Genomic DNA, 27,276 nt, shown 5'->3' with positions numbered 1-27,276 from the left:
CAGTGTTAGTGAAAGGGGAGATAGGCCTTACAGTAGTGAAAAATAACTTTAGGACTTTTTAACAGCTAGGACATGTAAACCGTAACTACATATGTCTTCCTTTTTAAATACACTGCATCCTGCCCCATGAGCCTTTAGGGCCTTCTTTAGGGATAATTATTACGTATTTAAAAAGTGCCCAGAGCCCAGAGATGCTGCTCCTTCCACCATAAATAGGTTAGTTTATTCCTCCTCACAGCTCCAGGCACTGAGAAGTGCAGGGTTTTGTCCATCCCTTTTAGGATCCTCTGGGCCCCACGCCTCTCCTTTTTGCTCTGGCTGTCCTGGGCCTCACATGGTTGCTTTACCCTCTGGCACCTCTTCCCCCCAAATGAGCAAAATGCTGTTGCTTAACTATCGCTCTCTGCCAGCTCGCTCCCTACACATTAATACTCTTCTAGAACACCTCTCTCCCGATGCCCTGTTTCTTACTGAAACTTGGTTGGGTGATGACTCTGTAGTGGACATTTACAACTCTTTACCCTCTACTTACTCTATGGCGCACGTGGATCGACCCCTTGGAAGAGGTGGCGGTATAGCCATTATTTATAAAAACACCTTTAGGTGCGTCACATCCTCCTTCGACATTGCAGACTGTGAAAGTTTAATTTTCTCTCTTTATCTGTCTCCCACTTTTATCTTTTCTGGAATGCTTCTTTATCGGCCTCCGGGATCTGGTACTCGCTTTTTGGACACCTTACCGGAGGTCGTAGCCAGTCGCATTTGTAAATCCCCTAATTTTACTATTCTTGGGGATTTCAACATCCATCTTGATAATGAAAACTGTCCTCAAGCTAAATCACTATTAGCTTCTCTCACTGCACTTGACTTAACTCAACATGTAATTGGATCCACTCACACCAAAGGCCATACTTTGGACCTTATATTCAGCAATTTCCCTGATCTCACCGCCCTGCCTCCTTTGCCTCTAACTTGGACAGATCACTCCCTTCTATCTTTTTCTTTCCCCTACAATGTTATACAAGATCTGCAATCCACCTCTTTAACCTCCAGACATATCTGGTCAAAGCTGGTTTCCAGGGAGTGGTGTGCTGCTCTCCAAGCCTCTCTTAGGGTCAACAGCTTTCCTGCCTCTGCCTCTGCAGATTCATGTGATGAGTGGATTTCCTCCTCTTTGGATGGTATTCTGCCTATTAAATCAAGAGTCAATAAGCTATCCCATGAGGCTAAACCCTGGTTCTCTCCTTTCTTATTAGAATTAAGAAAGAAATGTAAAAAGTTAGAAAGAATCTGGAGAAAGAATTACAGCCTCTCCGATAGAGAAGTATATAGGCAATCCATCAGACTCTATCACCAAAACATTAAAGCCGCCCAGTCCACCTACTATGGCACAAAAATAGAAAATTCCTCCTGCTCAAAGAAGGAAATTTTTCAGATCTTTAAAGAATTGACCATAATCCCTATGCCAGCCCCTCCCACAGAGTCCTCCGTTGAATATAGTAATCGCTTGGCATCTTACTTCCATGATAAAGTCATCAAGATATATTCTGGGTTCTCTTCCTTTCTTCCTCTGGAGTCATTAGAACATCAATCGATGGACCCCGCCTTTTCTGGAATCTCATTAACTGCTTTCGCACCTCTTACGGATGCTGTAACAGCCAACCTCCTCCTTAAAATTAAATTGGGCTCTCCCCTTGATCCCGCCCCCTCTGCCGTTCTCTCGCGGGTCTCAGATATTGTTGTTCCTCCTCTCACAAAAATACTGAATCATTCCTTATCTTCAGGTTCTCTCCCTTCATCTTTTAAGCACGCCATTATTAAGCCTCTTCTAAAAAAGCCTAAGCTGGATCGTTCTTTATTGGAGAATTATAGACCTATTGCGCTCCTTCCCATCTCAACAAAAATCCTGGAGAAGCATGTCAACTATCAATTAACCAGCTATCTGGAGAGCCACGAACTCCTCCACCCTACTCAAATGGGCTTTAGAGCTCACCATAGCACGGAGTCAGCTCTCCTTACAGTGACGGAGTCAGCCCGTCAACTTTTGGATCAAGGGGCTTACGTAGCCGTTATTTTACTTGATCTTAGCGCAGCTTTCGATACGGTGGACCATAATCTTCTCTGCTGCAGGCTCTCTGAATTAGGGATAGGAGGTTTAGCACTGTCTTGGCTTTCTGCTTTCCTTAAAGGAAGATCCTTTCAAGTTCTGGATCAAGCCTTTTTCTCTGAGATTTTTCCATTGACTTGTGGAGTCCCTCAGGGCTCCTCCCTGAGTCCGACTCTTTTCAATGTTTATCTATCCCCGCTGGTTAAAGTGATTGTTCCTTATAACTTTTCCCTGGTCACCTATGCCGATGACACTCAGCTTGTGGTATCACTATCTAGTTCTGGGGATTCATCCGCGGCCAATCTTTCTTGCTGTATAAAGGATATTGGAGACTGGATGATTCAATCTAAGCTTAAATGTAATGATGGGAAATCAGAAGTTATTGTGTTGGGCAATGGTTCCCCAGCCTCCCCCCTCTCATCGCACTCCAAGGCTTTTAACAACCTTCCTCCCCCCAAGGCTCAGGTAAAAAGCCTTGGCTTTTGGTTGGATTCCCGCTTGACTTTGGATTTTCAAGCTAAAAAAGTCTCCTCTACATGTTTTGGTATTTTAAGAGTCCTTAGGAAGGTTTTCAACCTTCTACCCTCTACGGCTAGGAGAATCCTCGTTCAAACTCTGATTCTCTCCCGCCTTGATTATGGGAACTCTCTGTTTCTCAGTTCCCCGGCTTATATGATAAAGAAGTTGCAGACAGTACAGAATGCAGCAGCCAGGCTCCTTATTGATCTTCCCAGACATCTGTCCGCAAAGCCGGCTCTTTCAACACTCCACTGGCTCCCCATCAAGCAGCATACCCACTTTAAAGCCCTGTGTATTGTTCACAGGGCCCTCCATGATAAGGGTCCGATGTTCTTTAGAAAACGGATCCTTATCTATGCCCCCTCCCGAAGTCTGAGATCTTCCTCCTTCCGACATGTTAATATCTTTCGGTTTACGAGAGCTTGGGGAGCCAATTCCTTCTCTACCAAGGCCGCCCGCCTTTGGAATGATCTTTCCTCTGAGCTTCGTTATGAACCCTGAGAGCAGCTTTTTAGGAAGAAACTGAAAACTATCCTTTTTTGTAGCTAATTTTCTGGATCTTCCTTGTCTCTGGCAGTAGTCATGTTATGTTAGCGCTGGGATGCCTTAGGGTAACTATGCGCTTTATAAGTCCTTAAAACTAAACTAAACTAAAAAGGAAGATTTCATCCTGGGAAAATCTTTTTACCAGGTCAGAGGGGGGTGATTCCGAGACTGGCGGGCGGCGGAGGCCGCCCGCCAGTCTACCCCCGACAAAATACCGCTCCGCGGTCGCAAGACCGCGGAGGGTATTTCGAGATTTGCCCTGGGCTGGCGGGCGGCCGCCAAAAGGCCGCGCGCCAGCCCAGGGCAAATCTACCTTCCCACGAGGACGCCGGCTCCGAATGGAGCCGGCGTAGTGGGAAGGTGCGACGGGTGCTGTTGCACCCGTCGCGTATTTCAGTGTCTGCTGTGCAGACACTGAAATACTTTGTGGGGCCCTCTTACGGGGGCCCCTGCAGTGCCCATGCCATTGGCATGGGCACTGCAGGGGCCCCCAGGGGCCCCGCGGCACCCCCTACCGCCATCCTGTTCCTGGCGGGAGACCCGTCAGGAACAGGATGGCGGTAGGGGGTGTCAGAATCCCCATGGATCCCCAGAATCACCATCCGCAGCCATGGAGGATTCTCCCGAGCAGCGGAAAGTCGGCGGGAGACCGCCGACTTTCCGTTTCTGACCGCGGCTGAACCGCTGCGGTCAGAATGCTCGACGGGGCACCGCCAGCCTGTTGGCGGTACTCCCGTGGTCGGTGACCCTGGCGGTCACCGGCCGCCAGGGTCAGAATGACCCCCAGAATGTGAGTTTAAAACTGCACTACAGACTGTAGTGGGAGCTCTAAGAAAGTCTACTTTAGTGGGTGGCACAAGGACTGCTGCTGCTCACTAGTTGCATTTAATGTCCAGGCCTTGGGTACAAGTAGCACCATTTAGTAGTGACTTACATGTAAATTAAATGTACCAATCAAATAGAAGCCAATTTCACCATGGTTTTAGCGTGAGAGCACAAGTACTTTAAAGCTGCTTAGGAGGGAAAAAGTGCACATAGTCCTAATGATAACAAAAACAGGGTCAGCACAGCAGGTTAAATTCTGGGAATAAACTTGCAAAAAGAGCCAGGTGCAACAAGAAGTAAGGAAGGAATCCGGTTTCATGTGCAAACCAGGTATAATTGAACAAGTGGAGGTAGCAAGAGGAATAGTCATGTCATAATCATGAGGAAAGGCTCAAGTGAGATTAGATTCCCCATTAACCTCTGTGGAATAAATACCTGAGTAGCAGGTGGCAGAAACCCTCTACACTATATTGGGACCGCAATTAGAACAATATGAGAAGCAGACACACTCTCATCTCTTGACCTGTCATTGGTATATCACGAGGTGAAGTTGGACCCTAGTTACAGGTAGTACCTCACCTTTATAACACTGAACAGAATATTCAGGTTGTGAAAGATGCCTTTTGACCAGGTCTACTGCAGCAGTGTTTGAGATGTCAAAGCACCAATTATTCAAAAGCATGCCAGCTGTATGGTTTGCTAGGGGCAGAAAAAGTACTTTGGGAGTATGAATGGGGAGTTAGAAGACTGGTGAACATCTCAAGGAGAAGCAGATTACATTAAGAATGAAAATTTACCGGTTTCAAACAGAGACAGTTGATTACTTAGGGCACGAGACCAATGATAGGGGAATTCATCTGAGACAAAGTTAGAATGAAACCAATCTTGGTACGCCTAAGCTTGAAAGTATGGAACACGTTTTATCCTTTTTAGGTGGAATAGCATTTCATAGTGAATTAATAGACAATATGGATGAGAAAATGATGAATATTGGAAAACTTAATAGGATAGGCTTTAAGCTTGAATGGAAATAATTTGATGTACTCAAGTATTGTGTGCTGACTAAGGAATTCATTGGTACTGAAATTGGTGCAGTTTTGCCACAGAAAAAGGATGATGGAAGTCTAAATATTTCCAATGGTTTTTGTACCAGGCTCTTAGAGGAGGTGCAGCTTTTGTTCCCAGGCTTACAGGTTTGTAAATGAATGAACATTACATCGGACATCTTTTGCTTGGTATTCCCCCTAGACTTTTTCCTTCACTCCCATATTTTTGCGAAATTTATTTTGTTGGCTTAAGGACTGTACACTTCCACCTGCCAACAACTGGCAAAGGGCTAATGCTCTCCCCCTTAAATACAATGAAACTTGTAAGTTCCTTGTATATGGTACAGCATGCACCCAGGGCCTACAATCTAAATGCTACAAACAGGCTGCAGTATTCATGCAACCCACTAAAGTAGCTTGTAAAACATTTGTCAGGCTTCCTCTGCAGCCTATAGGGTAGTTTTAAAATGACATTTGAACATTTTCCTGGGTAGTATGCCTTTCTTTTTAATACTTGTGAAGCAACCCTATTGTAGGGCCAAAAGATTCATAGGGAAGGGTAAATGATATTTGAAAAGTAAGAAATGTGTGCTTATGTTAAACATGTCCTGGTATGGAAGGACTCCTAAAGCCCTCATTTCTCACAGTAGCAAGGCTATTTCTCCCATACACTAACACTGGGTTACCTTATTGCATTCAATATGGTATAACTTCAGTTTGTGAATAGGTAAATAAATTATTGTTCCACTCATTTGGACTTTAATTTAAATCCCTCTTTAATGGTGAAGTTGGATTTCAAGTTATTATTCTGAAAAAGCCACTTTTAGAAGGTTTGCATTATTTTGCCTACACCAAACATGCTTTTCTGTCAATGTCCAGGGTCATTGAACAGTTATTGCCTTTTTTATGGTGTTTTGTGTATTCATCGCAGTCATGAAGAGAAAAGGAACCTAGGTGTAGCAGAGGGAGGAGATCTTCCTGACAGAATAGTTGGGGAGGAGTTGTGCCCTGCCCTGATTACACATCAAAGGACCTTGCCTGCAACACGTTGAAATTATCCTGATACAGACCTACCCCTTCCTTTGTTACCCTAGAAAGTTTAATCCAAACCGGGTAAACTGGAAGAACTAACCAGAACCAATTTTGGAGTAGGCTAGGATTGTCCCCATCCTATACACACTCAAAGACTAGTAGTCTTTATAAAAGTAACACTTTCAGAACGTCACAAAATAACACACATGACTTGTGGAATATTTAGGAGAAGGCCTGAACTGCTGTCTAAAGAAGGAAAATTGGGACTGCTTGTTTTTAACTAATGATCCCCAGAAGTGACTCTGAGGGTCAGTTGGCTACCCTCCTGTTTGAGCTACAGGAAAACAACAAGCAGTAACAGTCCAGCTCACCAGCACCAAGTAAACCTGCCTGAGCCCTGCTGCTGGCTTCTGTCTGATTGAGTCTTGACCTCCATGAGGTTCCTCTTTCTTCCTCATCCCTTAACTGACACTATAGCATACCCGTCCTACTCCAAACCAACAAAACCTGCACTTTAGGTAAAAATCCAGAGGTTTGTGACTCTTCATGACCACAAGCATTCAGATTTTTGCCTCAAACTGCCCATGCATCCCGCCAATGCAAAGGTCCATCAATGACAGCTCTTCCCACAGGCACAATCTCTCCACAGCTCCCACCAACTCAAAGCTCTGGCTGAGGCTCCTTCTGGGGACTTTGACTCAAAGAAGGTCAAGCTCTTTATCGGGATGAACCTGCTCCCTGTATCCAACCTGCTCATCATCCCAGTCAACCTTAATTTTCTTTTTCTAAAATGTGTTTTCACTTTCTTATTGTTTGAGTGATGCATAAACATATTACATGTTGCTCTAATTAAATCTTGACTGCTGTTGTGCCAAGCTACCGGACGGCCAATTACATGTTTATTTAGTGACTTGATTCACCATGAAAATAATTGTATTTATTTGAGTGGGCGTTGTTAGACTTGGCATCCATGGCATGGTCTCAACTGTCTTTTTTCTTACCTCTTTCACTGTTTTGCTGGTTGTGGTACTCTGGGATCCTTACCACTGCTGACCAGTGTTATAATGCAAGTGCTCTCTGTGTAAACTGTATGTGTAATTGCTTTTCCATGATTGGCATATTTGATTTACTAGTAACTCCCTAGTTTAGTGCACTAGAGGTGCCTACAGCATGTTAATCAAATGCTACACCGACACAAGTAGCACTTTAAACAAGACTCAGCGGTGCCACTGCAGTGTCTGCGTGTGTAGTTTTAAACTGCCAATTTGACCTGTGTTTGTACAAACTTGCCAAGCCCAAACCTACCCTTTTTGTACATGTAAGGCATCCCTAACGTAGGCCCTAGGTAGCACCATAGGCAGAGTGCAGTGTATGTTAAAGGTAGGACGTGTACTTATGTGCTTTACATGTCCTGACAGTAAAATACTGCCAAATTCAGTTTTCACTGTTCCAAGGCCTGTCTCTCTCATAGGTTAACATGGGGGCTGCCTTTAAATATATTTTAAGTTTAGTTTCCCACTGTGAGCAGATAGCGATTTGGAGTTTGGGGTGTCTAAAATCACAATTTTGGTAAAGTTGGTTTTTAGATCGTCAGTTTGAAAATGCCACTTTTAGAAAGTGGGCATTTTCTTGCTTATCCATTCTGTGCCTCTGCCTGCTTATGTATTCCATGTCTGCGTCAGTCTGACAGTTGGGCTGTTGTGAATTCCCTCTAGACAGTGATACAAAAGGAGCTGGGGTTTATCCTGCATATCCTGATGAATCTTCCAGCCTAGAATGGGGAGGAAGGAGCTGACACTTACACCTGAAAGGGCTGTGCCTGTCCTCACACAATGCAGTCTCCAACCCCCTGTTGTGAATCTGGGACCAGACCTGAGCAAGGCTAGATCTTGTCAACAACACTTTCCCTAGAAGTCTGCCTACTTCAAAGGCAGAAAGGAGTTTAAGTAGTGGACCCCAAACCTCAGATTTTTAGATTACTTCTGAATCAAGAGGAATCTCTGCCAAGGAGAATAGTTGAAGAACTGGAGGAGGAGTACTGCCTCTTTGTCTGTGAGTGTGCTTTGCTGGGTTGGCCTGCAGTTGCTGCTTCTGCCTTGGAGAGGACAAAGACTGGACTTTGCTGTGTTTTCCTGCTTGTAAATTGTCTCCAAGGCCTTGGACTAAGCGTATCGCCCTGTTCTGAAGTCTCAGGGCCATCAAAGACTTCCTCTGTCAGCATCTGTACTCTCTTTCTGAAACTCCTCCCCTGCAAAGTGGTGCCCAATCTCATCCCTTGGCCCTTGAAAGGAGAAGTCGGTGGAACCAAGGTTGAAATCCATGCACAGGAGGCATATGGGAGAAAAATCGACACAGCACCTGTTTTGAGGGTGAAAAATTTATGCACCATCTGCATCTCGGCTGGGAAATCAACACAACACCCATGTGCGGCTGCTAAAATCGACACATCACTCAGGCTGTGCAGCTCTTTACCACTGTCAGCTGGAATTTCGCATACATCATGGCTGGCCGTCAAAACCACAGTGAACCTGGACAGACCCTAGGTTGCCCGTCTATAAATTGACACATCACTCTTCTGCGGGTGAGAAAAATTACGCATTGCCTACCCGACCGGAGGAAAAAAATAACACAGCCTCACTTGCAATCAACGAATCGACGCATCACTGACTTTTCCAATGCACGCTCGCCAGTGCAGTTTTATTTTTTAAGCAAACCAGGTAATTTGTGTAAGAACAACCCATTCATTGTTTTCTATGGATTAAGACTCTTTTTACTTTACAAATGTATAACATAACTTTGCTTATGTACGTTGGATTTTTCTTGTTTTGGTCTTGTTTGATTTAGATAAATATTGGCTTTTTTCTAACCTGGTGTTGTATCACTTTTGTGATGTTTTCTCTGTGCTACTGTGAGTTGGTACAAATACTTTACACATTGCCTCTGGGATAGGTCTGACTGCTTGTGCCAAGCTTGTGCCAAGCTACCAAGGGGGTGAGCAGGGGTTATCCTAGGGGTGTATCTCCCTTAACCTGACTGGAGTGAGAGTCCTTGCTCGAACAAAGTGCATACTGACTGTCAACCAGAGACCCCATTTCTAACAGATGTCCACCCCACTCAACTAGTAACTCACTTTCTTACAACTAGAATAAGGCAATACCTCACTATGGGACGATTAATTATGGTGTGTATTTTCTAATGGGACAGCAGGTTAAAAATAAAAGTGTATCATTCATGAGGGGTTAAACAACATATCACTTAGGGTTTGTAATTGTGTATCTCAATTTCAGGAGCACACATTTGAAATGAGATTCATGCTGGGAATTAAACATAGGATAGCTGATTGTCTTCAGAAGCAAAGATTGTAGATGAGGAAGAAGGTTTCATAATTTCTGCTACAAACAAATGTGCCATTCAATAAGAGGAACGTTTAGAAGAAATAGGCAAGGATGAAGGGTTTATGGAAATCAAACAATGGGGAAAAAAAGTTTGGTCAAAAGGAGGTGCATGGACACATTATGTTTTTTGGATGGTGGGAGAGGAATTGAAGCTCTAGGATGGCATGTTTTGCAGAGCTGAGAGGAGAAGGATTATGGGGAAAGCCCTTCAAGGCAATTAAGTCAAGTATCAACAACTTCAACTAAAAATCACAAAGTGTTTTATTTAGGTCCAGGTGAAATGCTAATCAAGCCAGTATAATTAGTGTAATTTTGAAAAGTTTGCATTACAACATTTATGTGGAAAGACAGAGAATGGGCAATTATGCCATATCACATATTTCCGGAGAGAAGTGTTAACACAAGATGTATATTTTGGATATTTTTCAATGTGAGCAACATTTCAGGAAGATTTTGCACCTAGGGAGACCATTCAGGTAACTTTGAGGGCACAATTATAATATGAATGTGAGCAGCAGTGTTTTGAATGTGAGAGGCAGTTCTTTTAACATACATGTTGTACTTGAGTGAGGCATTCAAGTAATATTTTAGTGTAAATTGCAAATCCAAATGTGAGTGCCAGTGTTTCAAATGTAAGAAATTGGAAATCAACTCAAATTACTTTTTGAAACTGAATTTTTACCCGGATGGATATTTTTTGATTGTGAGATGCATTTTGTATAGTTTTGGCTAATATTATGCTGCAGCAAATTAACACGATAAGCATATCCCTATTGTTTCTTATGTCAGATTTGGGTATACTTGTACCTAATAAAGTCATATACATTTCAGCCTATGTACATTGGCAAGAAAAGAAAGATTCCAAATGTGTTAATTTGAAGTCTGATCACAGTATCTGCACAATACTATTACCTATGTGGAAACTACTCTATAGGACAAAAAGCATGTTCTGTTAAATAAGAATTCAATGGTCCAATGTTAATAACAAGACATTTTACATGTGACAAACAAGATTTCAAATTGATGATCCTATTCCAAAATGAAAAGCAGAGGAGACAGGCAAGAACAATTTTTTTCCAAAATGAACTAATTTGAAACGGCAAACTTACTTGATTAACCACAAAGGGAATGAATGAACAGATTGACTACAAATGCTTTCTACAGCCACATGTGTTAAGAGTTATTATGATGTTCATTTATTCTAAAATGATGGCAACACACTTACAAAATATGTGACAGAATTGTCTTGGTAAGTTAAAAGAATATGTTGATCCTGGGAAGGAAAGACAGATTTTAAGAGAGTTAGAGCATGTACCAGAAAACACTTAATTACAGAGAACAACTGGTTTTGAAATTTCAGCAGGAATGCTTTGATATTCAGGAAATTACTTACAGAGAATATAATGATTTCTTGTAAAAAGAAAAAAAAAACAGACTAAAGAACAAGGAAAATGTTTAACTATCTCAAACCATATGCTACACCACTAAGAAGTCAATGCATTAATCAGATTGTTTATGGAGATTAGTTAGTTTAATAGTAGACCATGATCGGGTATAAAGTGTATTTCTAGAGGAGTTTTTTAAAGCATTTATGAGAAAATAATGAAGGACAAGACAGACTTTGATGAAAAGTAAAGAATGATTGTGAATGCTGTTATGTATATCGTACAAAAACAACCCTTTATTTTTTGAGACATAAAATATCAACTAGAACATTAGATCCATGGATATTAAATGGTTAAATATTTAAAATGCTTTCAAATCTGGAAGAGTTCAATTGTGCTACTGTAAGAAACCTTTAAACATCAGAATAGAAGTGAGAAGAAAGGATTTTCGTCTTATGTTTATTAATGCAAATTGCTTTGGTCATTTGTTGTTATGGGCTATTTTAAATTATATATACACTGTTATGTGCTTGTAATTATTGATAATATGAATGCAAATATTAGAAAATGAACAATAAGGGATCAGTAAATGTGAATTTAAGTTAAATATGAAAGAAATATGCATGATAAAGGAAAAATATATGTCAAATAGCATTGAAAATAACATTCATCATGATATGCTTTTTATATTAACTTAAAACTATATATGTTTCACCATGAACATTTAAGTTTAATTAAAAACCTATACCAATCAAATTGGTAGGTTCAAAACATATATGAGTATTAGGAAAATACAGGACATTCATACTGTGTACATGTAGTACAAATTCACAATCAAGATCTGTATGAATGTTTGGGACAACCCACAAATAAACCACTAGAATTTATTAACTATTTCGTAACAACTCCTCACATAACTACATGAACTACATGTTACATGTGCTTCAGTGTCATATTTCTTTAGATTTTCCTGGATTGTAAAGCTTTCGGTTCATGATCAGCATATACCCTCTTGGTAGCAGTGTGTAGGATACCATGTGTGCACTTTTGTTTTGTTATTTCCTCCTACAATGGTTCATGTTACTGGATCCCAACATTGGTTCCTCTGAATGTGCAGTAACTCATTTCGGGTGAAAACCGACAGCAGTGGTAACCATGGCAGAATCTCTATAAATTCTTTGAAGCAAACTATTGGTGGAGGAAATGTAATTACCTCCAAATAATTATTGAGGTGTGTGCAGTCTAAATATATATTTAACAAACAAAATACCATGCAAATTCTGATTCTGGAGGAAATACATCAGCTTTCAAAACTGGATGTTACTCTATATTAACACACACATGCAAATCTCATTATATCCTTCATTCCCCTCAGAGACAACTGTGAATACATTAAACACATTTTGATATTTGTTGTAGAAAGGGTGGAGTGAGATCTTGTCTCCCCCTCCAAAATACCTATAATTCAGGCTGTGCGTGGTGGAGGGTGATCACCTGCAGCGGAAAGCCACAGATATAGGGTTATAAGATCTTGCTTGCCATTAAAAAGAACATCGAATTTCAGTGAAAAGATGTAAAAGTGAAATTGAAAAAAATGTAAAAATGAGATTCAATGAAAAAATCAAAGGGTAGAGCTCTAGTTATGACTTTTAACAATACAAAATAATGGTAAAAATCCAAAAAAGCACTGAGATTTCCCAGTAATATTTAACTGACTTAATTATAACTTGCACCGATATAAAACACTACTTATGAGAACACATATTACATCAAGCCACATATATATTATATTATTGATGACATCTAACATCTATGGTGGTGCAAGTCATACATATGTCAGTTATGTATAACTGGTGAATATATATTAATTTGGGCTAGCCAAGATGACATTACAGGGTTCTTTACTATACTAATGTGGTGTCTGGCTACACTTACATTCAACCTCCCCTTTTTTGGTATGTGATAAATCAAAGAACATGTACATATTTGGGAAAAGGTGCAAGGGCTCCCATGATGTGGTTGCAGTAGTCGGCTCCAAGTTCCTTAAAAGACAAGAGCAGATATTACACTGGGTCAAATTAGCACTTTGATGAAATATTTTTCTGTGTTCATGAGCATTTCAATGATGTATCCATGATGTTTCTAAGCCATTGTCCAAGGCCAGAAATTCTTTACTGGGAATAGCTAAGAGAAGGTCAATCTTTTAACTTTAAAAAAAAGTAATTTCTAAAAAGGATAACCAAAGTGGTGTTGTACAGTGCAAAATGACACAACTTGAAGCTATCTATGATTGGAAGATTGCAGAGGAAATGAGAGGACTGAGTCCCCATCTCCTGAAATCATGGCCATAACATCTCACTTCATGTTGCTGCCAGCTCCCTCAGCCAATCAGATCACTCTATTATCTGAAGTTGGGTGATCAGAGGAATCACACAAGCCTCGTGTGAACTCAACCAACCAGATTTGAAGTTTTTGAACCTTAAATTCTCAAGAACTACTGAACATATTTCCACCAGATGGCAAAAAGCATGTGTTCTGGATTAAGATTTAGCTTTCTGCCAACTTTGGTGAATTTGATGTTATTCTGTTCATCTATTTTAAAATCGTGGGGAAACTGAGTGAGTTTTGGGAGTCCCATTTTTTCCACTTCACAGATCACCCAAAACCTTCCAGGGAGGAACTGAGGTGGATGACCATTTATTTTGGATTGTTTCTTCAAATAACACCAAAGTTATTAGCAAACCAAAAATATTTGTCCTATAGTAACCAGGTACTAACTATAAATACACAGTGATGACCACCACTGTATAGTAGTCATGTATTACAGAAATGTGGTAACCACTCTTTAAGTATAGTTGGGACTTACCACATATAGGAATCCCTCAGATTTTTTCTCACTAATAATTTTGCCTCATTTGATGAATCTCCTGAAAACTTTCCAGCCTATTAATTTTTCGATGTTAGCAGAGGATGGAAAGTTTTGTGGTGATTGGTCAAGGGGGTGAAACAATAAACGGGAGGTCCCAAGATGCTTTTGCTTACCACAGCATTTGTTACATAGATTTTGTACTCATGTGTAGCAGCCAAACGTCCAGTAGGGTTTCTATTTAGATTATGGTGTGCAGATGTTGTTTTTTGTGCTGCAGGTAAATAGGGTAAGTATTTTTTATGTCATAAGGTATTTAAGCTTACTGATATTGGTTGTTGTGGTAGTTTCACAAAATTTTGTGGAATTTCATGGTATTTTGTGAAACTACCACACTTCATAGTCATGGCATTCCATTATGGGTCTGATTTTGATCTTGACCGAAATACCGTTGTCCTACTGGGGAGGCAGTCCCAAGTACTCCATCAAGCTGATGGAGCTCCAATCATCATACTTAAATCTATGGGAGATGAACCACCATCCGTGTCAATGGAGCATACTCCTTTGCACCAGTTTATCCTGCAGCTGATGTGGCGGACTCCAGTGCTGACAATGACTACTCCATTGCCGTCAGGACAGCTGCATTGCACCAACAATATATAGATAAAACAGTTGTGCTGGTGGTGTACCAGTGATGGACCCATGATGGCAGGAGTTATACCCATAAGTATACATATTGTAAATGTGTTTTCATTTTCACTGTAGTTATTTAAATAGGTAAGTGTATCTCAATTTTTGCTTAAGTATTGTCAATGGTGTTAGCAACTGACTACAATAACCATGATGTCATTTTTTTGTCTCTGCAAATCACAAATGCAATGGTATGCTGCCTCCATTTTCTTTCAGATATTCACAAATGTCAACGTTTTATGTACTTGTCATTCACCATTTCATGGTATGTTTGAACATGTAATCTGCTGCATTGATCCAGTATGTTGTCATCTTTTTGTTAGTCCATTGGATTGATTCAATTGCTTCCATCTAAAATCATACTTTGTGAATTCAAAGGCTTCATTTGTAGCTGAGGACACATTTGATGTACAATAAGGACCTTTAATTTTATTTTGTTTGTAAGTCATCTTAGGTTCAACACCCATGACCAGTAGACTACACCCTGTAACAGAAGACACCTTCACTCCAGACCAGGATCAAGCCTTCAGTGAGAACACCACTCCGGCAGATGTGGACAAGCTTGGCCCATGTAGTCTGTATGGGCAGACAGCTCCAGTGATCCACACTCAGCCCACTCCTAAACCTCCCTCCCCACCTGCTACAACACTGCAGCTTCAGAATACCACCACTCACTGTGCTCAAAGGAATATAACACTCATTGTGTGCCCCCCAGTCCTGACTATTGATGAGCAACCACCACATCCTCCTCCAGTTCTGCCAGGACCCAGTGGGATGGACCACACTGCGTCAGGGCCATAGGATAGTGGTGTAGGGGTCATGGGAGGGAATCTGTGTGCCAACAAAGTGAGGTCACAGGGATAACTGTCACAAAGAACACCATTGGCTGAGTCCTAGGTGCACTGCATTAGTCCCAAGACACGATGGGCCAGGCCATAACAGAGATCTTGGAGATGAAGCAGGTGCAAAGCGAGCACAATGCAGAGATGCAAAATCTCAACCTTAATTTCTGGTACCTGATTGGGATGATGTATAATATTTTCTACCACATGTGTAGGGGTTTTCCCCTACCATCTTCTCCTGTCTGTCGTCCTTCAACATCAGGACAAACTACACCTGCCACAGACAGGGAGGCCCTTTCAAAACAGAACATTGCTGTACCTACCCTAGTCCTGTAGCTGTGGATCTACCCCCTCCCTACCTGAGGAGAGGACATGCCTCCACACCACCAGGAAAGGATGGTTAGACTTCAAAGAGGTGATGAACCTAATTTCCTCCAGTGTGTGTCTACCATTCACTCTGTGGACTATTTCAGGGACACATTTACCTTTTGTGAGGGCATTTGTATTTTGTACATTGGACTCCAAACACTTTTTGCACAACAAAAAAAAATAGTTTTATCCACCATGATCGGCATTAGTTGTTTTTCCTTGTTTTTTTTTAAATTCTGGTTTCAAAGATAGTTCACTAATTTTTGTTACAAAATAAATGCACATAACTTAAAGTCAAAGACTGGTGTAGTATTTTCTGCGTTATTTCCTTTTCTATGTCTTACTTACACCATCATTTGTTACACCTGTCAACAAATAGGATTCAAAACTTGAGTTTCCCATTAAAAAAGCTGGAAAAGGAAGCATGAAATCTCAAGGTATTGGCGTCATACATTTTTAGGCAACAAGTCTTTGACAAAATCATATGTGATTTTCACAAACCATGAATAACCAAATAGTCCAAGCCATTTAGAAGTTGGCACTACACAACCTTGACACCATAGACAAAAGGGAACATTTCATAAAACCTAATTAAATAGGATAATTGAAAAATGTACACTTTCACTTTAAATGTGCGCCTAATGTTTATGTGTCTTGTACTGTATCACACAGGCACGTCATAATGTGATCAGGATATTATATCAGCATTTTTTAATACAATCACGTATTGTTATCACTTAAATGCTGCAATCACGATTGCTCTGCACGTTTGGGGTATTGAATGTCAAGGTTTTGCGCATCATCCTTTAGCATATAATAAAACAATGATGCTGCCAATGTTAGGGCAGGCTAATTCTTCCAATTGTGTTTCCATAGGCAATAATCTGATGTTGTCATATGAGACAGGTAAACAATCTGAAGAAGCATGGTACCAGGTGATAACCGTGGTGTGCAAGGTTTTTTTCTAAGGAAAAATAACACTGTCCTTTTTTCATTGTGGAGGCTCTCTCCGTTGTTTTGAGCTGGGTTTTTAAGTCACAACTTAGAAATGTCTAACTCAAGATGACGGTGAAGGATCCTAAAACAGAATAAAAAGGGGAAATTAATGATTTCACATGGGAAATTTGACTGAAATGATAAGTTAGGAAGACACGTATATTTAGCACGAACAAAGATAATCTATGTCAGTAAACACAGTAGTTAATTTATGGAAACTTTTATCAACGAACATCTTTGCCTTGGATTTTCGTGTACTGGCCATTCCTACTAAACTGCTATCACAGACTGATATGTTCAGTACGTCACAAGCTGTTCTGACATTTTATGTTACAATATGTAATAGTACACTTACACTCAGTTGAAAAAGAGGTCAATAACATATATATATGGGTCAGTTCCTTCCTCTTCACCACCTTCACCTTCACTGAGCATTTCAACATCCTCACCCGGTGACTCTTCATGGTCTCCATCCTCTGTGATGATTGGGATATTCCATTGCAGGGTGATGTTGTGCAAAATGCAGCAGGCAGATGTGATTTTGTACATCTTATTGGGTCAGCAGAGGAGGGATACACCAGTCTTATCCAGACAGCAAATTCTGGCCTTGAGGAGCCTAGAAACCTGCTACACTGGCCTCTGTGTTCTTCCATGTGTCTCATTAAAGCAGATTTCCCCTCAGTGGATTCCTCATCAGTGCTAACAGCCATGGTCGGTTAGGATTAGCTCAGTCTCCTACATGAAAGCAATAAGTAAACAGATTAAGATTAGATCAAGGCATTGTACATTCCTAAACTAGGATTAAAGCAAATGATCTTCAAGTCATTTTATAACTACCAACCAGCTAGGCCCTCTTAGATCCAGATTGTGACATTTGCAGGGGTATGGTGCTGCTCCGTAGTGCAAGGTGTTGACCCTAAAAAGTGGGTACCCAACTTGAGATGGACAAATCAGGTAAGCAGGCAACGTGCACATTGATGGAATGGAAGTTCATCTGATTGTGGTAGACTTGTTCACTGGTACAATGCAAAATGTGTGCCATCAATTACTCCAACCACATGTTGTGCGCCCCCCCCCCAAAGCATAAAATTCCCCTTCACATTGGTAAAATCCTGATGTTTTGGAAAATAGATAAAGCTCTTGATGTGTCTCGTCATCGAAGCAAGGACTTCTCATAGCACACCACTGAAAGTTGGTTGTGACATGCCTCCAGATACTGCCATAGTGTATTTGAAAGATCCTCTGGACACAAATTTAATTATTACTATGAGTGCCACTATTGGTGTTATTGCTGTTGTATTCCTATTGTGAGGCAGGAGATGAGGCTGCAGCTGGTGACATAAATCCAGTATACTTTAGCTATTTGACCTGAATTTCTTTATGATGTTCCTTTCCTCTGTGGGGGCAAACTCTGGAAATGGTCTGAAGTCTTGAGACTATTGTCTTCTACCCTTCTTTGGGGTTATATGTCAGCAATTAAGGAAAACAAACTGTCACCTAAAAGGTTAAACACAATACATTGATAATGAGCACACAACTTATGTCTGATTAAAACTAGCAATCTTATTGTGCCATACATGTACACACAATTTTTACTTAATGTTACAACTTGAAACCTCAATTTTTACTATGTCTGATATGTTCAGCAAATAATATGTACATTATACATTTGAAATGTATTATTTGCACATTATTATTATTTTGTTACCATAGCATAAACTGCAGCACTATCGCTGTTGAGCATAGTAACAATTCACTATTTAATGTGTCATATTTTTGCAAAAACACTGCTGTACATATCTGACATTGGTAAACAAACCAGCCCACATTTTGAGTGGTGGAGATGAACACGGCCGTTGACGAAAGTTGACCGCATAGCAGGTGTAACACTCCACAATGGACCCAGCCATAGGCTAATATATGTGACAGCTACGGATGAAAGTCAATGGCTGTGTCTGTCTCCATTGCTGATTGTGTATGCCATGTACTTGTACTCTGCAGACCAAAAAAAGCTAATTTGCTTCCTAACAATGCACCTAACAATACCTCCTCGATTGTTGCTTCTGTTACAGACCTCTGGGAGCTACGATGCCAGGTAAAGCAGGTGACAGGACCCCTGCCATCTCTGCTGAGTAGTTGGAACCCCTCACCACAGTGGTCCCATCCCTGTACAGCCATCTGTATGGGAACCCAGAGGAACAGGTACATATTTCAGTGGGAAATATTTTACTGAGTAACTTTGTCCTTCTTTATAATCAGGCAATTTCAACCTTTTTGTTCATGGGTGAAGTAATGTGATTGAAAGTGGTGAACTGAATAATTTAGCTGGGTATAGAATGTTGTTTGACAATGTTAGAAATGTCTGTACGTTGAATTGAGAAGTCATCTGAAAGAATAAGCAGAATTGTCAGTTAGTTACCCACAGTTCTAGACTTCATTAGACAAACTACAGGTTCCTTACTTCTAGTGGGGAGTTGACACCTTAGCACTAGTATAAGTGAAAACCTACAGTTCATATCAAAATGTGAGAAATCTAAAGTGCAAGAAGAATCATTGAAGTTATAGAGTTGTCTGATGCTGTTCTGTCAAGTGAAATTAGAGTCCATATATTGAAATAACAGTATCTGTAAAATTTGAATATATGTCTTCAAGCCACATTTGGGGAAAGGTATTACCTGTGATGCAAGTCTAAATGACAGAGGCTCTCTATAATCCATATAATTCAAACCATGCTATCTGACTCTTAATAGATTAGGTATTAAGACAATGTAGCTGCGTGGGGAGTATATGCAAATAATGTACAGGTTGCTTAGCCTTTAGTAGCTCACAATGATTTAGACTCATCAGGAGTGGGTTTCACTACAGAGTAGGTTTTATAGCCCTGATCTAGATGATGTTTGTGAATTGGATTGGTGACATGAAGAGATAAAAAGTGTCAAGGGCACTCAACAGATCACTGCAAATTAGTATTTCCTAGGGACTTTTAAATGTTGGTAAATAATCTGTGCTGAATGTTTTGGACATGCATGTGAGAGATGCAACAATACAGTGCCATAGCACTAAAGACAAACACAGTGAATCAAAACATATTTTGTTTTTATTTTTTCTCATTCATACATGTCAATGACCATCAAATGTGTGAAATCTGGAAGGCCATCATCAAGAAGGAGTGGACCCTGCGGGTCTACAATAAGTATAGCCTACATTGTGTGAAGAGGTGAGATGACCTATGATACTAGACCAGAAAGTCAGCTGAATTCCACTCAGACAATCCACCCAATGAAGCAAGCGTATGCACCATACCATGACCACTCGAATGGCCTGCATCCTTTCAATGGCCTGCCAGAAACTTGATGGACAGTTGAGGATCCACGAGCAGCATCAAGAGGGTGAGTTATTGTTTGTAGCTACTCTAGTTTTTTTATTTTTATTTACAGCACTGTGTTGTGGCATCAACATGACAGCTGACATACATCCAGCGCACACAAGGATTTCTGGGGGTGTGAGTTTTTCAGACAGTGACTGATGATGTGTTTGGTGTATTGATTTGTGATAAAGTTTGCCATTAGATTCCTCATCACAAGTCAAGCACTTTTTGAGCAGACGTGTGGCCGCATAAAAAAAAAGAGGTACCTGCATTTTTCAATGTTATGAGGGCCAGTTGTACGTAACATGCCATATATGAAGATTGGGTCAGGTTTGATGCTCCGTCACAAATGTGAGTAGATAATGTAGGCAGTATAGGCCCTAATACAGGTGACGTGGCATACTGAGCATGATACTGTTGATTCAGATTTTACATTGACAAGTTTGTACAAAGACCAAATGATAATGAGCATCAGGTCCAAAGGACTGGAACCATGAGTCTGATGGCATCATTCCTTATTAAAAACATGTTAGAAATATGTTTTCACAGAAAGATTCAAGACAGTTCAGGTTGACAGTAGCAGATTGGCATGAAACAATGGCAGCTGGCTTGTATTTACAGCGGGGTTGAGGGCGCTTGGGTACCATAATAATACTTTTTTTTAAAGGCACATACCTGACAGCATCCTCTTCTCTTCACAGCATCCTCCTCTCCTCATGTCATGCACCTGGAAGCTCCAATGCAGGACAAGGAAACTACACAAATAAAATGTGGTGCTGTTTTCATACGGGTTACCAGCATGAAAGAAGTATCAGGCTTAGTAGGGCAAGAGCACTGCAGGCTTGTGCTTTCTGTAACCTAGCTGTCGTAAGACAGCTAGGTTAGAGAAGTCTAAATTGTGCATATTAGGCTGGCCATCGCAAGATATCCGGCCAATGGGGCATGAACACTTTAAACTAAAGTGCACAGCTCCCTGTTCTGTCACTCAGCAGCAATTGTTTTGCTCTGTCCTGATACTCTTTTCAAAACAAGGTGCTGAAAAATAAAATGGTATCTTTATTACCATTTTATTTTTCAGTTCTGAGGGAATTTTTGAGTCTTAGTCCTTCACAAATGTTCATGAAAGCCAGTCTGTTTCAACCAACATGAATTCTTTAGGCATACTGCATGATTGAAACAGAGAGGAATGTGTCCACGTTGTTGGCAGAGGTACACATATACCAAGGAACAATTTAGTGTCCTTAGTTATATCCAAATGAGAAATCAATTAGGGTGAGAAATGTGATACTTAAAGGGAAAATTGTAGATTGGAAGGGTACATCACACATATGTTGGAGGATCCTATCTTGAAAAGTCAAAATCAGGCTCAAAATTTGATTCCTTTAGGAATGTGAACATGTTTTCGCTTTGTACTGAAGTGGATTAGAAATGTGTCAAGGACTTTTGTTAGACCTGACAGCCTTAGGGTGGTCACCCCTAACTTTTTGCCTGCCTCCCTCCACTTTTGAGATACTGTTGTTGATGGGTTGTAGACTCTGTGCACTTTACCACTGCTAACCAGTGCCAAAGTGCATATGCTCTCTCCCTTTAAACATGATAGCATTGGATCACACCCAATTGGGCTATTTAATGTACTTGTAAGTCCCTAGTAGAGTGCACTATATGTGCCCATGGCCTGTAGATTAAAAGATACTAATGGGCCTGCAGCACTAATGGTGCCACCCGCTTCAGTTGCCCCTTGACCTTGTCTCAGGACTGCCATTGGAAGGCCTATGTGTGCAGTTTTACCGGCAATTTGACTTGGCATTTAAAAGTACTTGCCAAGCCTAAAACTCCCCTTTTTCTACATATAAGTCACCCCTAAGGTGTGCCCTAGGTAACCCCTAGGGCAGGGTGCTGTGTAGTTTACATGTCCTTGTAGTGTAAAACTCCTACATTCGTTTTTACACTACTGTGAGGCCTGCTCCCTTCATAGGCTAACATTGGGGCTGCCCTCATCCATTGTTTGAATGGTAGCTGCTGATCTGAAAGGAGTAGGAAGGTCATATTTAGTATGGCCAGAATGGTAATACAAAATCCTGCTGACTGGTGAAGTTGGATTTAATATTACTATTTTAGAAATGCCACTGTTAGAAAGTGAGCATTTCTCTGCACTTAAATCTTTCTGTGCCTTACAACCCACGTCTGGCTGGGTTTATTGAACAGCTCCTTGTGCATTCACTCCGGCACACCCCAAACACAGAATACTCAGCCTCACTTGCATACATCTGCATTTTGAATGGATCTTCCTGGGCTGGGAGGGTGGAGGGCCTGTTCTCACACAAAGGCCTGCCTCACCCCCTACTGGGACCCTGGCAGACAGGATTGAACTGAAAGGGGACCTGGTGCACTTCTAAGCCATTCCTTGAAGTTTCCCCACTTCAAAGGCACATTTGGGTATAAAAACAGGGCCTCTGCCCTACCACCTCAGACACTTCCTGGAGAAGAAACCTGAACCAGAACCAGCACCCTGACAAGAAGAACTGCCTGGCTGTTTAACGGACTCACCTGACTGCTTTCTGAAGAGGACTGCTGCCTTGCTGTTTCCCTGCTGTTTTGCTGCTCTAATGCTTTGCTGCAGAAGCGCTCTCGAAGGGCTTGGATAGAGCTTGTCTGGTGTTCCCTGAAGTCTCAGGACCAAAAAGACTTCTCTCCTGCAGCTGAAATCCCCGTGTGGTGAAAATTTGAAGCACTGCCTTCCAAGAAGGACGCACAGCCTGCTCGCGGTGAAAAATTCACTGCTTGTTGAGTCCTGAATGACGCATCCCGACTTCGCGACTGAAGATCGATGCAGCGCCAGTGACGCGACCGGACCTTCGACGCCCGGCCCTACTGGATCGACGCAAGGCAACTCAGAACGACCCCGCCCAACTTCCTGAGAGGAATCGATGCAACGCCCTACCGTGCGGAAGAAAATTGCACGCATTGCCTACCGGAATCGACTCAGCCCCTGTGACTTTGCTCCGAAAGCCCATGATTGCACGCATCGTCCCCAGGGCATCTGAAAACCCTGCAACAAGAAGATGATCCCAGTCCGCATGCTGGACATCGACGCAACATCTTCCCCGTGTGGAAAATAACTATGCAAGTCCATGTGCGAAGGGGCGAAACCGACACACACTCACCATTTTCCAGGCATCTCCTCTTCTGCGGTCCCTTGCAAGGATTTTTCAATGAAAACCAGTTACTTTGCCCTGCAAGAGACACTTGTTATTTCTAGGAGATCTTAAGACACTTTTTATGCTTTTACAGTAATATTTTGACTCTAAGCCACTTGATATCACTTTCAGTGATTTCCCTACATTTGCTTATTTCATCTTTAATTGTTTTGACCTGCATTCATTCAGATAAATAAATATATTTTTCTAAACACTGTGTGGTGTATTTTTGTGGTGTTATATTGTGGTATTGTATGATTTATTGCACAAATACTTTACACATTGCCTTCTATGTTAAGCCTGACTGTTCAGTGCCAAGCTACCAGAGGGTGGGCACAGGATAATTTGGATTGTGTGTGAATTACCCTGACTAGAGTGAGGGTCCTTGCTTGAACAGGGGGTAACCTGGCTGCCAACCAAAGACCCCATTTATAAAACCTTTGTATTTACAAATGCTGTTGAAGCCATTTATCAATCCACTACGAAAATATTTTTAAAATATCCTCAAAAGCATAGGTATGCACACAGTGTGCATTACATTGCTAACCTAATTCAGTACAGACTCCACAAAATATATAGTACATTTGAAATACAATTTAGTTACTTGAAATAAGTGTTAGCATTGTGAAATGGTCAGACAAAGGAAACACTCTTTAAGTTGTTTATAGGCATATTGATACAACATTGCAGCATTTGTGGACACACATTGATCCATATTTTACTTTTGGTAAATGTAAATGATACAGATTATTTGACCTTGTAAACACACTGTTCAAATGTATTTCTGGTTAATGTAATTTTTGGAGCTATAAGTTCAGTATTGTAAACAACAATGGCCTGGCAATCAGAGGCATGCAACTGTATATGCAGAGAAGAAAAATGATAAGAGACAAGGAAATACATGATATAGGAACTAGCATGAGGAATTTCAAAACGTGACCAAATGTAATCAGTAAATGTTCCCTACATGCATGAGATACTAATGATAAAGAAGCCACGTTTCAGAGCCTTGAAGCTGGTTAAATATTTAGGGGAATTTTTAAGAGGCCCTAGCACCTCTTTGCACCACATTAATGTCATTTTTCATGCTAATGTGGCTCAACAAGGCCAGAATCGATGTGCCATATTTACAAAGTGTTGCATTTCATGCAATGTGCCAGTTTGTAACCCCTTGCACCACATTATGCCTGCGCCAGGCATAATGTAGGCAAGGGGACCAAAAACATGGGGCAAAGAAAGCTCAGAGCAGGCGTTAAAAGGGGGCATGTCATTGTTTTCAATGAGCCCTCTGTACTGTTCAGGGTTAGTGCCAACAATTTGGCGCTAACCCTGAACAGTACATCAATACCGTCAGAGATTCTGATGCTTTTGCCCACTACCCTGTGCCATGGTGCACTTTATTTTAAATTTGGCGCATACATAGTGGCAGTCGGGTGGGCATGGGGCAGCAAGGAAAGTGGCCTACATGCAATGTAGCTCCTTTTTCTTAGATCAGGCCCTTAGACATGGCAAATTTTTTCTGAGCAAAGTTCATGTTGAATTCTATTTACACATATTGACTCAAACTTTTGCATCTGTCTTTTCAGCATCAGGGACAGATGGAGGAGTCATTGGCCAGGTCAATCAATCAGTCAATCAATCAATATATTTATAAACCGCACTACATACCCGTGAGGGTTTCAAGGCGCTGGGGAGAAAAAAAGGGGGGGGTTCTGCTACTGATCGAAGAGCCAGGTCTTGAGGTGTCCTCCGAAGGTGAGTAGGTCCTGGATCTGTCTAAGGTCAGACGGGGGGTGTTCCAGGTCTTGGCGGCAAAGTAGGAAAGAGATCTGCCGCCGGAGGATTTGCGTCGGATGCGGGGGATGGAGGCGAGGGCGAGGTTGGAAGAGGGGAGTTGTCGGGTGGGGGTGTAGAAGCTGAGTCTGTTGTTAAGGTAGGCTGGTCCGGTGTTGTGGAGTGCTTTGTGTGCGTGGGTGAGGAGTTTGAAGGTGATCCTCTTGTCGACGGGGAGCCAGTGCAGGTCTCTCAGGTAGGGGGTGATGTGGCTGCGGCAGGGAATGTTGAAGATGAGTCGGGCGGAGGCGTTTTGGATGCGTTGGAGGCGTTGCAGGTGTTGACGAGGGCCTGAATTACTGTTTTTCTTGTTTCGGTTGGGATCCATTTGTAGATTCTGTGAAGCATGCGGAGGGTGTTGTAGCAGGAGGAGGAGATGGCGTTGACCTGTTTTGACATGGAGAGGGATGAGTTGAGGATGAAGCCAAGGTTGCGTGCATAGTCGGTTGGCGTTGGAGGGGTACCCAGCGTGGCTGGCCACCACGAGTCGTCCCAGGAGGAGGGGGTGGGCCCGAGGACGAGACCTGCGTTTTGTCCGAGTTCAGTTTCAGCCGGCTGCCTCTCATCCAGACGGCGACGGCCTTCATGCCCTCGTCGAGGTTGGTTTTGGCGGCGTGTGGGTCCTTGGTGAGGGAGAGGATGAGTTGGGTGGCATCGCCATAGGAGATGATGTTGAGGTTGTGTTGGCGGGCCACTTGTGCGAGGGGGGCCATGTAGATGTTGAACAACGTCGGGCTGAGGAATGAGCCCTGGGGTACGCCGCAGATGATGTTGGTGGCTTCGGATTGGAAAGAGGGGAGGCGGATTCTCTGGGTTCTTCCGGAGAGGAAGGATGTGGTCCAGTCGAGGGCTTTCTCTTGGATCCCTGCTTCGAGGAGGCGGATTTTCAGGGTGTGGTGGCAGACTGTGTCGAAGGCGGGTGACAGGTCTAGGAGGATGAGGGTTGATGCTTCTCCATTGTCGAGTTGGCTTCTGATGTCGTCTGTGGCGGCGAGGAGAGCGGTCTCGGTGCTGTGGTTCCTTCTGAATCCGGACTGGGTGGGGTCTAGGATGTTGTTGTCTTCGAGGTATCGGGTGAGTTGAGTGTTGACGATTTTCTCAATTACTTTCGCCGGGAATGGGAGCAAGGAGATGGGCTGGAAGTTCTTCAGGTCTTTGGGGTCCGCCTTTGGTTTTTTGAGTAGAGCGTTGATTTCGGCGTGTTTCCAGCTGTCCAGGAATCTTGCTGTTTTGAAGGAGAGGTTGACGACCTTCCGTAGGTGTGATGCTATGGCTGTGTCTGCTTTGTTGTATATGTGGTGTGGGCACGGGTCTGACGGTGATCGGGAGTGGATGGAATTCATGGTCTTGCATGTTTTGTCGTCGTTGATGCTGGTCCAGGAGGTCAGGCAGTTGGTACGGGTGGCATTCGTGGAGGGGGAGACTGGCGTGTTTGAGGTAGTAGGGGTGTTGAAGCTGTCATGGATGTCTGCGATCTTTCGGTGGAAAGCAGTGGCTAGGGCGTCACACAGTTCTTGGGAGGGGGGATGTTGTTGATGGTGGCGCTGGGGTTGGAGAGCTCCTTCACGATGTTGAAGAGTTCTTTGCAGTCGTGAGTGTTGTTTTCCAGGCGAGTTTTGAAGGAGGATCTTTTTGCTAGCCTGAGGAGTTGGTGATGACTGCGTGTGGCGTCCTTAAGTGCTGTGTGGCTGTTGGGTGTGCATTCGTGGAGCCATTTCTTTTTGAGTTTACGGCAGTTGCGTTTGGAGGCTTGGAGGTCGTTGGTGAACCAGGTGGCTTTTCTGTTGGTTTGGTTGTTAGAGGGTTTCTTGAGTGGTGCGAGGCGGTTGGCGCAGTCTTCGATCCATAGCCTGAGGTTGTGGGCGGTGAAGTCAGGGACGGTGGGGTTGGTGGGTCGTTTCTGGGCTAGGGCGTTGGTCAACTGGTCTTCGGTGACTTTGCTCCAGCGACGACGGGGTGGTTGCTCAGTGTGGTGGTGTTCGGTTTGTTTCTTCAAGGTGAAGTGGATGCAGTGGTGATCGGTCCAGTGGAGTTCAGTGGTGCGATTGAAGATGACGTGGTCGCTTGTGGAGAAGATGGGGTCTAGAGTGTGGCCGGCAGTGTGAGTGGGTGTGTTGACAAGCTGTCTGAGGCCGAGGTTGGTGAGGTTGTCGATCAGGGTGGTGGAGTTGATGTTGTTATTGTTTTCAAGGTGGAAGTTTAGGTCCCCGAGGAGGCTGTAGGCCGTGGAGGCGAGTGCGTGGGTGCTGGCAAGGTCGGCG

This window comes from Pleurodeles waltl, chromosome 7 (assembly GCF_031143425.1).
Source record: "Pleurodeles waltl isolate 20211129_DDA chromosome 7, aPleWal1.hap1.20221129, whole genome shotgun sequence".
Taxonomy (NCBI): Eukaryota; Metazoa; Chordata; class Amphibia; order Caudata; family Salamandridae; genus Pleurodeles; species Pleurodeles waltl.
Note: the sequence above shows the minus strand (reverse complement) of the source record.